Source organism: Poecile atricapillus, chromosome Z (assembly GCF_030490865.1).
Source record: "Poecile atricapillus isolate bPoeAtr1 chromosome Z, bPoeAtr1.hap1, whole genome shotgun sequence".
In the NCBI taxonomy this organism is placed as follows: domain Eukaryota; kingdom Metazoa; phylum Chordata; class Aves; order Passeriformes; family Paridae; genus Poecile; species Poecile atricapillus.
Window position 1 is genome coordinate 2,874,944 of NC_081289.1, and position 11,596 is coordinate 2,886,539.

Below are 11,596 nucleotides of genomic sequence, written 5' to 3' on the forward strand. Positions count from 1 at the left end.
TGTGGAGGGGGATGATCCTTCCCTTCTGCTGAGGCCACATGTGGAGTGCTTCCCATCTCAAGACACACATGGACATACCGGACATGCAAAACAAATAAAGAAAATCTGTTTAAAGGAATTAAAAAAATAAAAACCAAAACAAAACCATTTTTTTGTGAAGGTGGCTGAACACTGGAGCAGGTTACTCTGAGAGGCTGTGCCCAGGTTGGACAGGGCTTGGAGCAACCTGGAATAACGGGAGGCGTCCCTGCCCATAGGAGGGAGTCGGAACTGGGTGATCTTTAAGGTCCCTTCCCACCCAAAACAATCTAAGATTTAATGTTTCTGTGAAAAGCTGGAGTTTTATCCCAAACTGTAACCAAAAGCGTGAATCATCCAGGGAGCCAGATGGGTGACAGCAGGAAAGGAGCAGTGCAGGAATTATTAGACCACTGGTGTTCTTGTGGTAACCAGAAAGAAGAGGTATCCCACAGAACCTGATGAAGTAGCCTCTGGAAAGAAGGGGGGGATCTCTGTGTGAAGGAGTTTTGATGTTAACTGGTTCTTTTGACACATTTCTGTCTCCCTGACACCTGAACCCTGCACAGCCACACTTCAAACACCTTCCCAGCTGGAAATAAGCTGAAAAATAGTAGATGTTTTCCACGTATTAAAGCACTTTCCTAAATAAACCTGGGGTAAGCACCAGGGGGGATGAAGAGGTACTTAATAAAAATGACAGCACTAACATCAGTGAAAATGAGGATAAATAGCCCAGGAATTGGTTTAGGGTGGGAATTAAATTTAAAACTCACCCTCTCCTGTAGATCAGCCTCCCTTCAGGACCAGAAACAGAAGTGTTAATTTGCCTTCTCCTCACTTGATCTGATGGAGTGAATGTGACAGGGGAGAGAACAACCTTACACCACAGTCTATCCTAGACACGGTTACAGGGATTGTTTCTGAAAGGAAATGTGGGAATCATCTCACTTCTGCAAGAGAAACTCTGACTCTCCTGTTAATAAAACCTGTGACTTGGGCTCCAAGTACTCCTGAAGCTGGGAACAGATTTTTTTTCTGGGAGAGAGTTGCTGCAATGGGTAGGAGAAATGCAGAACTTCTTTTACAGAGGCCACAAACCCAGCTTTCTTCAGAGCATCTCCATGCTTGTTGTCCACGTGGCTGTGAAGGCTGACATGGCAGCTCAGAACTCATGTTCCCAGAAATAAAAATTCAGATTCTTCGCCCTTTACAAAAATCTTTAACATCAGGAATTTTCCACTCTTGAGAGCGAGCAGATGGGAGGAACCTCCCTTAAATGCCATCTGCAGCACCACCATAATTTCATAACTCTCACTGTCATGAAAGATCCCTTTTTAAGTCAAAAGAAGCCTGATTTGAGGGAGAAAAAGAGACATCTGAGCCTACATTCCTTGTTTCCCTATACTGGCACACAAAGAGGAGGTGAACGCTGTGAATCCAGCTCTAGGAGACTGATGGGTGGCCTGAATAGGCAGAGATCTTTATGAGGACATGAAGGAGCACGATGGCCCCAAGACACTTGGGTTTCTTCCTTTGCACATCCAGTGACCATTCCATGATACCTGATTCACATCTGTGTCAGGAAAGGGCAATTTTCTTCTTGGAAACTCTTCTCTCTCCCTCTCCATGGACACTAGAAAGCCCTTGGAAAAGCAGTTTGGGCCAGATACCTGTTACCTATGGCTAAAACTGGACGTTGAGTCCAAGCCTGCACAACTCACCCAAGACCAGGCAGAAGCAAAGAAATTATTTACTGGGTCACTCAGCTGGCTTCTGGGGCAGCTCTGGAGATGCCAGATCCCAAATACCTTCTCTTGGAGATGCAGACAGGAAAGCTAAGACCCTCCACCACAATGCTCATCATGCAGGGCAGTGCAGGATGATTCAATCTGGCTTACTGGGAAATGCACACCAGGAATATTCCAACAGCTGAAGGCTGCTGGACCCTAAAATTTCCCTTACCTGTTAGAAAAAAACTATTATCTCAGAAAAATATGGCAGGAAGAGAAGCTCTGTGTGTGAATCTAGATCTAAAATTCAATTTCCACCTAATATAAATAAACCAAGTTTCGGAGCAAGGCGGAAGGAAGGAGGTGGGCAGGGGAAGGTGTCCATGGACCAGTTTCTTAGCAGAGCGCAGGCCTCCCTGCTTCTACTTAATTGATTAATTCCTTCTTAGCAGAGTCATCTGTTTGATGTGCTTTTCCATAAAAAGCAGTTCAGAAAGTTCATGGGAGTTAATCCGTGAAGATGGCTGGAGCTGCAAAGCCGAGCATCTGATTAAAGGACGAGGAGATCGCTCACAGCTTAGCTGCTTTCAAAGTTGTTCCCAAAGTCTTTTCTAACCTTCATATTTCAAAGTTCACTTCATGGCACTGGGGAATTTAAAGGGGAAGGCTCCTTTTTAACAGCGGAATTATTACTGTGATCAAAAAGCCAGGGGAATAATTTCCAAGGGAGGCCACACGCAAAGTCACGCGCGCGCCCGTAAAACGCCGCGGATGAAAAGATCCAGCGGCAAACACGCACACAGAGGCCTCTGTTCCACAGCCCATCCAAACCAGCCTGCTCTGAATGCAGCACACAGCCCACAGATGAAGGCACAGCCAGCCCTCGTGCCAGGGCTACCTGCCAGTGCCCGAGGGCTTGGAGGAGCAAGCGGCACAGGAGCCTTCTCTCCGCTGGGGTTTGCATGATCGCTGCTCGCAGCAGAGCCTGGCCAGCAGAATGGAAAAGTGGCCAAGAGTTCCAAGGGGGACATAACTCAGGTGTGCTGGTGCTGAGGGATGTAATGAGGTGACAGAAATCCTCTGCTGACGCCGTGCGAGGCAGTAACGATGAGGGATGATGTGGGAGGCTTGGGACATCATGCTGCCGAGCCACTCTATGACTAAAGAGCAGCTGAAATTTGGGGGAAAGAGATGCAGGGTGGTACACATGGGAAAAAGAAAGCAATCCTAACTTTACCTGCAGTGATGAGCTCTGAATGGACTGTTTCTTACTCAGGAATGAGTTGGTGTTTATAATGAGCAGCTCGATGAACATGTCACCTCTGTGCTCAATGGCAGTGACAAAAAGCAAATTGAATGTTAGGAATTAATAGCAAAGGAATGGAGATCAAAATAGAAGCCATTATTACACCCCTGTGTAAATTCAGTGCGTGTCTGCCTCGAGAATGTTTTGAGCAGCTCTGCTGATGCCCCCACAGAAAGGATGCAGCAGAACTGGGAAAGATGTGTAGAAGGGCAATAGAGTGATCAAAGGTACAGAACAATGAAGTACTCCAGGAATATTTCATCTGAATAAGAGATGACAGAAGCAGAGTATGATAATAGTCTATCAGATTATGAGTGGCATGAAGAGGATGAAAGAGAGCAGCTATTGTTGTTTTTTTTTTCCCTCTTTGAAAAGACAAAAAAGGGCGCTTGAGATGATAGCAGGTCAGAACAAAGGACTTACTTCACACAAGGTGAAGTTAATCAAGAGATAATCCCCCCTTGCCAAGGGATACTGCAAATGCTGGAAGTTTACTCAATGGAAAAATGTTAAACAACTTAATGGGAAAATATTCATGGGATTCCTAGTAAATACAAAGATACTTCAGGAATAATTATGGTTTTGTTCTCTAGAGGATATAAAAATACCTGCATCACCCAGTGTTTCACCTCATACTTTCCCTTATACTGGGTTGGGTAGAACCAAAGTGTGGGTGATGTTATCAGTGCTTGATTTCCTGTCTCCTCCAGAGGCTGGAGTGGGCACTGGGGAATCACCATGCCAGGAAGAGTTCAAAAAATGTGTATATGTTGCTTAGGGACCTGGTTTAGTGATGGACTTGGGGTTAAGACTTAATTATCTTAGAGGTATTTTACAACCCCAGCTCTTCTATGAATAAATTGTGAAGGACTAGGCACTTTGTCCTGACCTTTCAGGAGGACAGCTCTCTGGAATCTTCTCTGGATCAGCTTCAAGGCTCCTGAGGAAGTTTTTCCACCCTAATTTTTCAAATTTCCTGAATTATGTTAGGGAGGATTTGAAGTCCTCAAAATTTTCTCCAATTCTTGGAGGCTCTGCAGTTGTGTTATGAAGCTGACAGTGCCTCTCCAAATTAGGGGCAGATCAGGAGAGGAAAAGGATTTAACTCTACAAAAGAGTATTTTTTTGTGCTGGAATTCAGTTCTACAGGACCATGTAAGGCCCCAGAAGTAGAGTCACAGTGCAAAGGGAATGAGATCTGCACTGCTGCCTTTCCTGTATGACCTTGTCCATGGCACAGCACCTCCTCTCCTCTCCTCTCCTCTCCTCTCCTCTCCTCTCCTCTCCTCTCCTCTCCTCTCCTCTCCTCTCCTCTCCTCTCCTCTCCTCTCCTCTCCTCTCCTCTCCGAACCTCTCCTCTCCTCTCCTCTCCTCTCCTCTCCTCTCCTCTCCTCTCCTCTCCTCTCCTCTCCTCTCCTCTCCTCTCCTCTCCTCTCCTCTCCGAACCTCTCCTCTCCTCTCCTCTCCGAACCTCTCCTCTCCGAACCTCTCCTCTCCGAACCTCTCCTCTCCTCTCCTCTCCTCTCCTCTCCTCTCCTCTCCTCTCCTCTCCTCTCCTCTCCTCTCCTCTCCTCTCCTCTCCTCTCCTCTCCTCTCCTCTCCTCTCCTCTCCTCTCCTCTCCTCTCCTCTCCTCTCCTCTCCTCTCCTCTCCTCTCCTCTCCTCTCCTCTCCTCTCCTCTCCTCTCCTCTCCTCTCCTCTCCTCTCCTCTCCTCTCCTCTCCTCTCCTCTCCTCTCCTCTCCTCTCCTCTCCGAACCTCTCCTCTCCTCTCCTCTCCTCTCCTCTCCTCTCCTCTCCTCTCCTCTCCTCTCCGAACCTCTCCGAACCTCTCCGAACCTCTCCTCTCCGAACCTCTCCTCTCCTCTCCTCTCCTCTCCGAACCTCTCCTCTCCTCTCCGAACCTCTCCTCTCCTCTCCTCTCCTCTCCTCTCCGAACCTCTCCTCTCCTCTCCGAACCTCTCCTCTCCTCTCCGAACCTCTCCTCTCCTCTCCTCTCCTCTCCTCTCCTCTCCTCTCCTCTCCTCTCCTCTCCTCTCCTCTCCTCTCCTCTCCTCTCCTCTCCTCTCCTCTCCTCTCCTCTCCTCTCCTCTCCTCTCCTCTCCTCTCCTCTCCTCTCCTCTCCTCTCCTCTCCTCTCCTCTCCTCTCCTCTCCTCTCCTCTCCTCTCCTCTCCTCTCCTCTCCTCTCCTCTCCTCTCCTCTCCTCTCCTCTCCGAACCTCTCCTCTCCGAACCTCTCCTCTCCTCTCCGAACCTCTCCTCTCCGAACCTCTCCTCTCCTCTCCTCTCCTCTCCTCTCCTCTCCTCTCCTCTCCTCTCCTCTCCTCTCCTCTCCTCTCCTCTCCTCTCCTCTCCTCTCCTCTCCTCTCCTCTCCTCTCCTCTCCTCTCCTCTCCTCTCCGAACCTCTCCGAACCTCTCCGAACCTCTCCTCTCCGAACCTCTCCTCTCCGAACCTCTCCTCTCCTCTCCTCTCCGAACCTCTCCTCTCCGAACCTCTCCTCTCCGAACCTCTCCTCTCCGAACCTCTCCTCTCCTCTCCGAACCTCTCCTCTCCTCTCCTCTCCTCTCCTCTCCGAACCTCTCCTCTCCTCTCCGAACCTCTCCTCTCCTCTCCGAACCTCTCCTCTCCGAACCTCTCCTCTCCTCTCCGAACCTCTCCGAACCTCTCCGAACCTCTCCGAACCTCTCCTCTCCGAACCTCTCCTCTCCTCTCCGAACCTCTCCGAACCTCTCCTCTCCGAACCTCTCCTCTCCGAACCTCTCCTCTCCTCTCCGAACCTCTCCTCTCCGAACCTCTCCTCTCCTCTCCTCTCCTCTCCTCTCCTCTCCTCTCCTCTCCTCTCCTCTCCTCTCCTCTCCTCTCCTCTCCTCTCCTCTCCTCTCCTCTCCTCTCCTCTCCTCTCCTCTCCTCTCCTCTCCTCTCCTCTCCTCTCCTCTCCTCTCCTCTCCTCTCCTCTCCTCTCCTCTCCTCTCCTCTCCTCTCCTCTCCTCTCCTCTCCTCTCCTCTCCTCTCCTCTCCTCTCCTCTCCTCTCCGAACCTCTCCTCTCCTCTCCGAACCTCTCCTCTCCGAACTTCTCCTCTCCTCTCCTCTCCGAACCTCTCCGAACCTCTCCGAACCTCTCCGAACCTCTCCGAACCTCTCCGAACCTCTCCGAACCTCTCCTCTCCGAACCTCTCCTCTCCGAACCTCTCCTCTCCGAACCTCTCCGAACCTCTCCGAACCTCTCCGAACCTCTCCGAACCTCTCCTCTCCGAACCTCTCCGAACCTCTCCGAACCTCTCCGAACCTCTCCTCTCCGAACCTCTCTTCTCCCTTTCTCTTTCCATGGACCCACTCTATTATGGATATTAGTGAGCTAATCTAAGGAAATTTAGGCAAGCAGATGATTCAGAAATATTCCACTGTCCTCCAGCAGCAAAAACAATCAGTGGGAACCTTGTCTGCTGTGGACAGGGCTGGATATTTTCACTGGTGAGGCACAAGACAGTTTGAAGAAGGCAAAGCCCTTCTGAAAGAGTAGAAATGCCAGAGTTCAGGTTATGGGCAGGTCTCTTTCACACTCCTACAAGTCCCCTGGCTTGTTCCCTCTCTCTCCATCTCTCATGAAGGCTTAGCTGAGGTAGAGGTTAGATTTTATGATGGATTCACACTGTCCATTTGCAAGCCAAGGCGCTGGAAGCACTGATATCGTCAGCCCTGGAGAGGTGACGAGGGGCCACACACACACTTGAGAGCCTGCAGCACCCAGGCTGGTGCCAGAATCATCTCAGGAACACGTGGGCTGGCTGTGGAGGCAGAACAGACGGTTGTCAGTGCTGTGTTTAGAAACATGGGACAAGGAGGTGCAGGAGGAGTCGATAATTTGAGATCGTGCCCCCAGGTTCAGCCCCTGTGTCCTGCACGACATCCCCTGACTCTGTCTTTCCTTCTGACAGCCCCTGGCCGGGGAGCAGCACGAGCAGCACCCAAGCTGGGCTGGGCACAGGAATTTGGAAGCAATAGCCTGTGGTGAACACAGTGGACAGGTGGAGCAGTCACACAGAGTTATCATCTGTGGGGAAAATAACTCTGCCCAAAGGGATTGGGATGAGTCAGGCTAAGGATGCTGTAATTGAATAAAAATACCTGCGCTTTCCTGCAGTTCAGCTAATCCACATTAGCAGTTCACTCGGATTTCCTTCCCTCTGACAATCAGAGCACAGACTTACTGGATTTTAGGGTGAAAATGCTCCAGGTACATTTTTAACAAAAGATGATTTAAGTGAAATCTGCTGGCCACCTTTCCCCTCTCCTCCACTCAGACTGACCTTCACCCAGTCTGGCTTTAGAGAAGAATTTATTTGGGGAGTGAATATGCAGCAGGCTGCTCTTCCCCAGACAGATCCCTGTCTCCAGCCTCACAGCAGGCCGAGGTCAGCACAGGTAGCTGAATTTTCATTAGGAACAGATCCTTTTGTTGTGGTTTACAGTTCTGGACACAGAGATCAGGAAGGGTATCAGGCTGCCTGCTCTTACCTTTATCAGGCCTTTCCTTCAGCAGGTGACATCATCTTATTGATAAAGGTCAGGTTGGGCCCAGCTCCTTTCTGACTCATTGAATATTTGAGATGGCTGCAGGCAGGGGCAGGCGGTGATTTGATGTGACGGGGCAGGAGGGAGCACAGCAGCAGTGCAGCAGGACACAGGCAGCAGGAACAGGCCGTGCCATGATGCATTGTGACAAGGGGAGAGCTGTGGATGGATGGTCCAGCGGCCTCAAGTGACCCAGCAAGGACAGGGTAGAGAGAGGCAAAAACCCCTCTGGTTTGTGTCTGTTCCCACTGCAACAGGACAGATCCAGAGACCTTCCTTAGCTGAGGATGGGCTCACAGATTTATTGTGTGAGATCTTCTGGCATCATGAACCAGGTCCCATCCTTAAAGCTCATCTCATTCCACCCCCTGCCATGGGCAGGGACACCTTCTACTATCCCAGGGTGTTCCAAGCCCTGTCCAACCTGGCCTTGGACACTTCCAGGGATCCAGGAGCAGCCACAGCTGCTGTGGGCACCCTGTGCCAGAGCCTCACCTCCCTAACAGGAGAGCAGTTCTTCCTGACACCTCATCTAAACCTACTTTATTTCAGTATAAAGTAATTAATTCTTTGTTTTAAGGTAGAGAGCACAGCAGTCCAGGCTGGATTCAGGATGTGGATCCAGCAGAGCAGGGGAGAAGCAGCAGCAGGGACTCTGCTCTTCAGATCTGTGGCTGTGGAAAACAGAGGCAGGAGCAGGAGCCTGTGATATCCATCACTTGCCATGTGCTGCTTGAGTAACCTGAACATGCATTTAAAGACATCAGGTTTGCTCCCAGGAGATTTCTCCTTCCTCCAAAGGGCTGTTTCTCATGCATTCAGCATCCAAGTATTTTGAGAAAAGGGTTCCCTGTTCCTGCAGGCTCAGGAAAGCGGGGACAGCTGGTAGCTGTTTCCTTCCAGCCCTCTTCCTTTCCCATCCTGTGAAATTTCACACCAGCTGTGGTCACCTGTTTGATTTCTCTCTGAGTGCCTGCCTTCCTACACAAATTAATTTTGATTATTGTCTTGCCTGGCAGGGAGGGAACTCTTAGTGGAGTGAGCCTGAAGCACTCACTCTCTTTGTACCTTTCACTTTTTCCCCTGCAATTTTGTGTTTCTCTCTGCCTTCCCCAAAAATAACCCTCAGACCCAATTCTGAACTGTCGTTTTCATTACATCACAGCTGCCTGCAGACGGGGCTTATCGCTTGCAATCCCCTCAGTTACACTTGTGATTAAAACTGATTGCAAACCCAATCCTGGCTGCTCAGCCTGGGAATTGGGAGCGTCTTTATAATTTCTGACAGCAGATCTTGAGGCCGTAGATGAGTCTGGCAGGACTAGATCTCTGCAGGACAGTGGGAGTGGGAGAACATGCATCTGTGAGAAAGAAATGGTGATTTAGGGAAAAAAAAAATATAAAGGGCCCAGGTTAGAAACCTCCAAGTTGAAATTTGGGAAAGGTGGGGGATGAAAATGAAGCTCAGCTCTCTGGATTGCCAGGACCATTCCCTAGGAATAGGTGATGGAGGAAATGGTGTGGCAGAGAAAAGCAGAGCCCTGCCCAAGCCTTCACTCAGTTTGGGGCATCAGCAACTCGTGGAATCAGTGTGGATGCTCCTGGAAAAAAAACCAAAAGACAGCTGTTGTGCTTCTTCCCAACAGCAGCAGCAGCAGCAGATCACAGTCCCAGGACTGTCCTGCACTTCTGCATCTGCTGCTGCTCCATCCTATTCCCTTTGTGTAGCTGGAGCCATTCATCCCCTGCTGCATCAGAGCAGGGCTGCAAATTTACATTTTGCAGAGAGATCGAGCCTTAAATGTGCTCAGAGAGTTTGGATCGTGCTCCAGACCTGGAAGGTTGATTGAGCTGCACCACCTTTCTGCTGGCTTGGTTTTTGGCTTGATTTCAGTGATTTATACACTTAGAATTAACTATGGACTTGATATTTATTATATAATGTGTATTTTTTAATTAATAAATAAAATATTGTAAATTATCATAAATATTACATATCTTTATATCATAACTCATTTGTTTTTTCCCACCTGCTCTTGTTGGGGGTCCAGTGCTCTGTGTTGAACTACAGCATGATTTCCAGAGTTCTGAGGAGACAGAAAATCCACCAGATTCCTCGGGACCTTTTTCCAGCATCTTAAATCCTCTCCGTGATTCCCCTCAGTCTTTATTTCCTCCAGCCTGACCTGAGCAATGAAAACTCTCAGAAACTCTCAGAAACTCTCCTGCAGAACCAGCCAAACATCTCCGTGAGGAGGTGCCTCTCCCGTGCCGCTCCCAGGAGCCAAACGGGGTAAGTTTGACACATCTCCTGCTCAGAGTTTGTCCTCCAGACTTCTGAGTCATTTCTGCTGCTCTCTTCTGATGTCTCTCCAAGCCTTGGATGCTCCCTTGCAGGCACAGACATCAGAGCTGGGTGTCTCCATGCCCAGGAGAAATGACTCTCCTCATCTCGCTCAGCGTGTCCCTGCTGCTGCCTCCAGGGACTGAGTCAGCCCTTCTGAGGGATTTCAGCCATCGCTCTGAGACTTTTTCTCAAATCATCAAATTGGTCTGGCTCTCCTGGAGCTGCTGCCTTCCAGCACAGCTTCTCCCCCTCCTGCTCAAACCCCAAGATTTTTTTTTTTTGTTTTAATAAAAGCAAACCTTTGCAGAGAGTCCATGCCCTGGGATCCTCTAACTTAAGGAGCTGATGTGTCTCTGCTGGCAGCCCAGTCACAAAGATTATCAGCAGAAACACCCAAAAAAAGTCTGGTTTTCTGTATCAGCAGGAGTCTTTCAAGATGTTGAGATCCCTGGCAGTGTCCAAGGCCAGGCTGGACAGGGTTTGGCACAAACAGGGAGAGGGGAAGGTGTCCCTGCCCAGGTGCACGGGGTGAGCTTTAAGGTCCCCTCCAACCCAAGCCACCCTGGGATTCTGTGTTGCTCAGGAACAGGAGCAGATCCAGCCCGTGTCGCTGCCCAGCCGATGAAAGGCCCTGATGAGCTCATCTTCCTCGCCTCATTAGTATTCAGGAAATTTGCATACCCAGGGTGTACCGCGGGGACAGGCAGCAAAGCCCCGATGGAAATTCCCAAATCTGCGGTGGGGACAGGCGGTGGGGACATGGGGCTGGGCTGTGTCACTGCCAGGGACCGGGCTGGGGACACCACGGGCTCAGACTGGCACCTACATGGGGTCACCATCACCTCCAGAGGAACAGCCCTGGGGGACAGGGTGTGGGGCAGGAGCGGTGAGCATGCTCAGGTTTCTCTTCAAATCGAATAAATCTTTCGCCTTTTACTAAAGATTTCCGTGGAGAGGAACGGCCTTGAGTGATTGGGAATTTTTTGAGGCTCTGCTGTGGCAGAGCTCCTCTTATACTGGTCCAAAATCAGAATAATTATTGCAGACTGCTGGATGAAAGCGGCTGAATATGGATTGGGTCATAACCCAGACTCCTTAAACTGAGGGAGTGAATTATTTGGGTGTAGCACTGGGATTCTCTACCCTGGGATCTGTTGGAGTAATTCCAGAGGAGGGCACAGAGATGCTCCAAGGGCTGGAGCCCCCCTGCTCTGGAGCCGGGGAGAGCTGGGGGGGTTCAGGAGGGGAAGCTCCAGGGAGAGCTCAGAGCCCCTTGCAGGGCCTAAAGGGGCTGGTAAAAAAGGAGGTGTGTGACTTTTTACCCCAGCAGGTACTGAAAATACATTTTAAACTAAAACAGGGAGATTTAGGTGGGATTTTGGGTGGAAATCCTTCCCTGTGAGGGTGTTCAGGCCCTGGCACAGGTTGCCCCTGGATCCCTGGAAATATCCAAGGCCAGGCTGGACGGGACTTGGAGCAATCTGGGATAGTGGAAGGTGTCCCTGCCGTGGCAGGGGTGGCACTGGATGATCTTTAAAGTCCCTTCCAACCCAAACCATTATCTGGCTCTGTTCTTATCTCTGAAGCATACCCTTGGTGCCAGGGGAAAAAGGTAGCTCC

At 50.1% G+C, this 11,596-nt stretch overlaps 1 non-coding gene across 1 annotated transcript; it reads left to right on the forward strand.

Annotated features, from left to right (window-relative positions):
• Window positions 1-10,868: 10,868 nt before the first annotated feature.
• LOC131573925 (U5 spliceosomal RNA) lies at window positions 10,869-10,983 on the forward strand. The gene has a single exon (XR_009276302.1). It is a non-coding gene; the product is annotated as a U5 spliceosomal RNA (small nuclear RNA).
• Window positions 10,984-11,596: the final 613 nt, after the last annotated feature.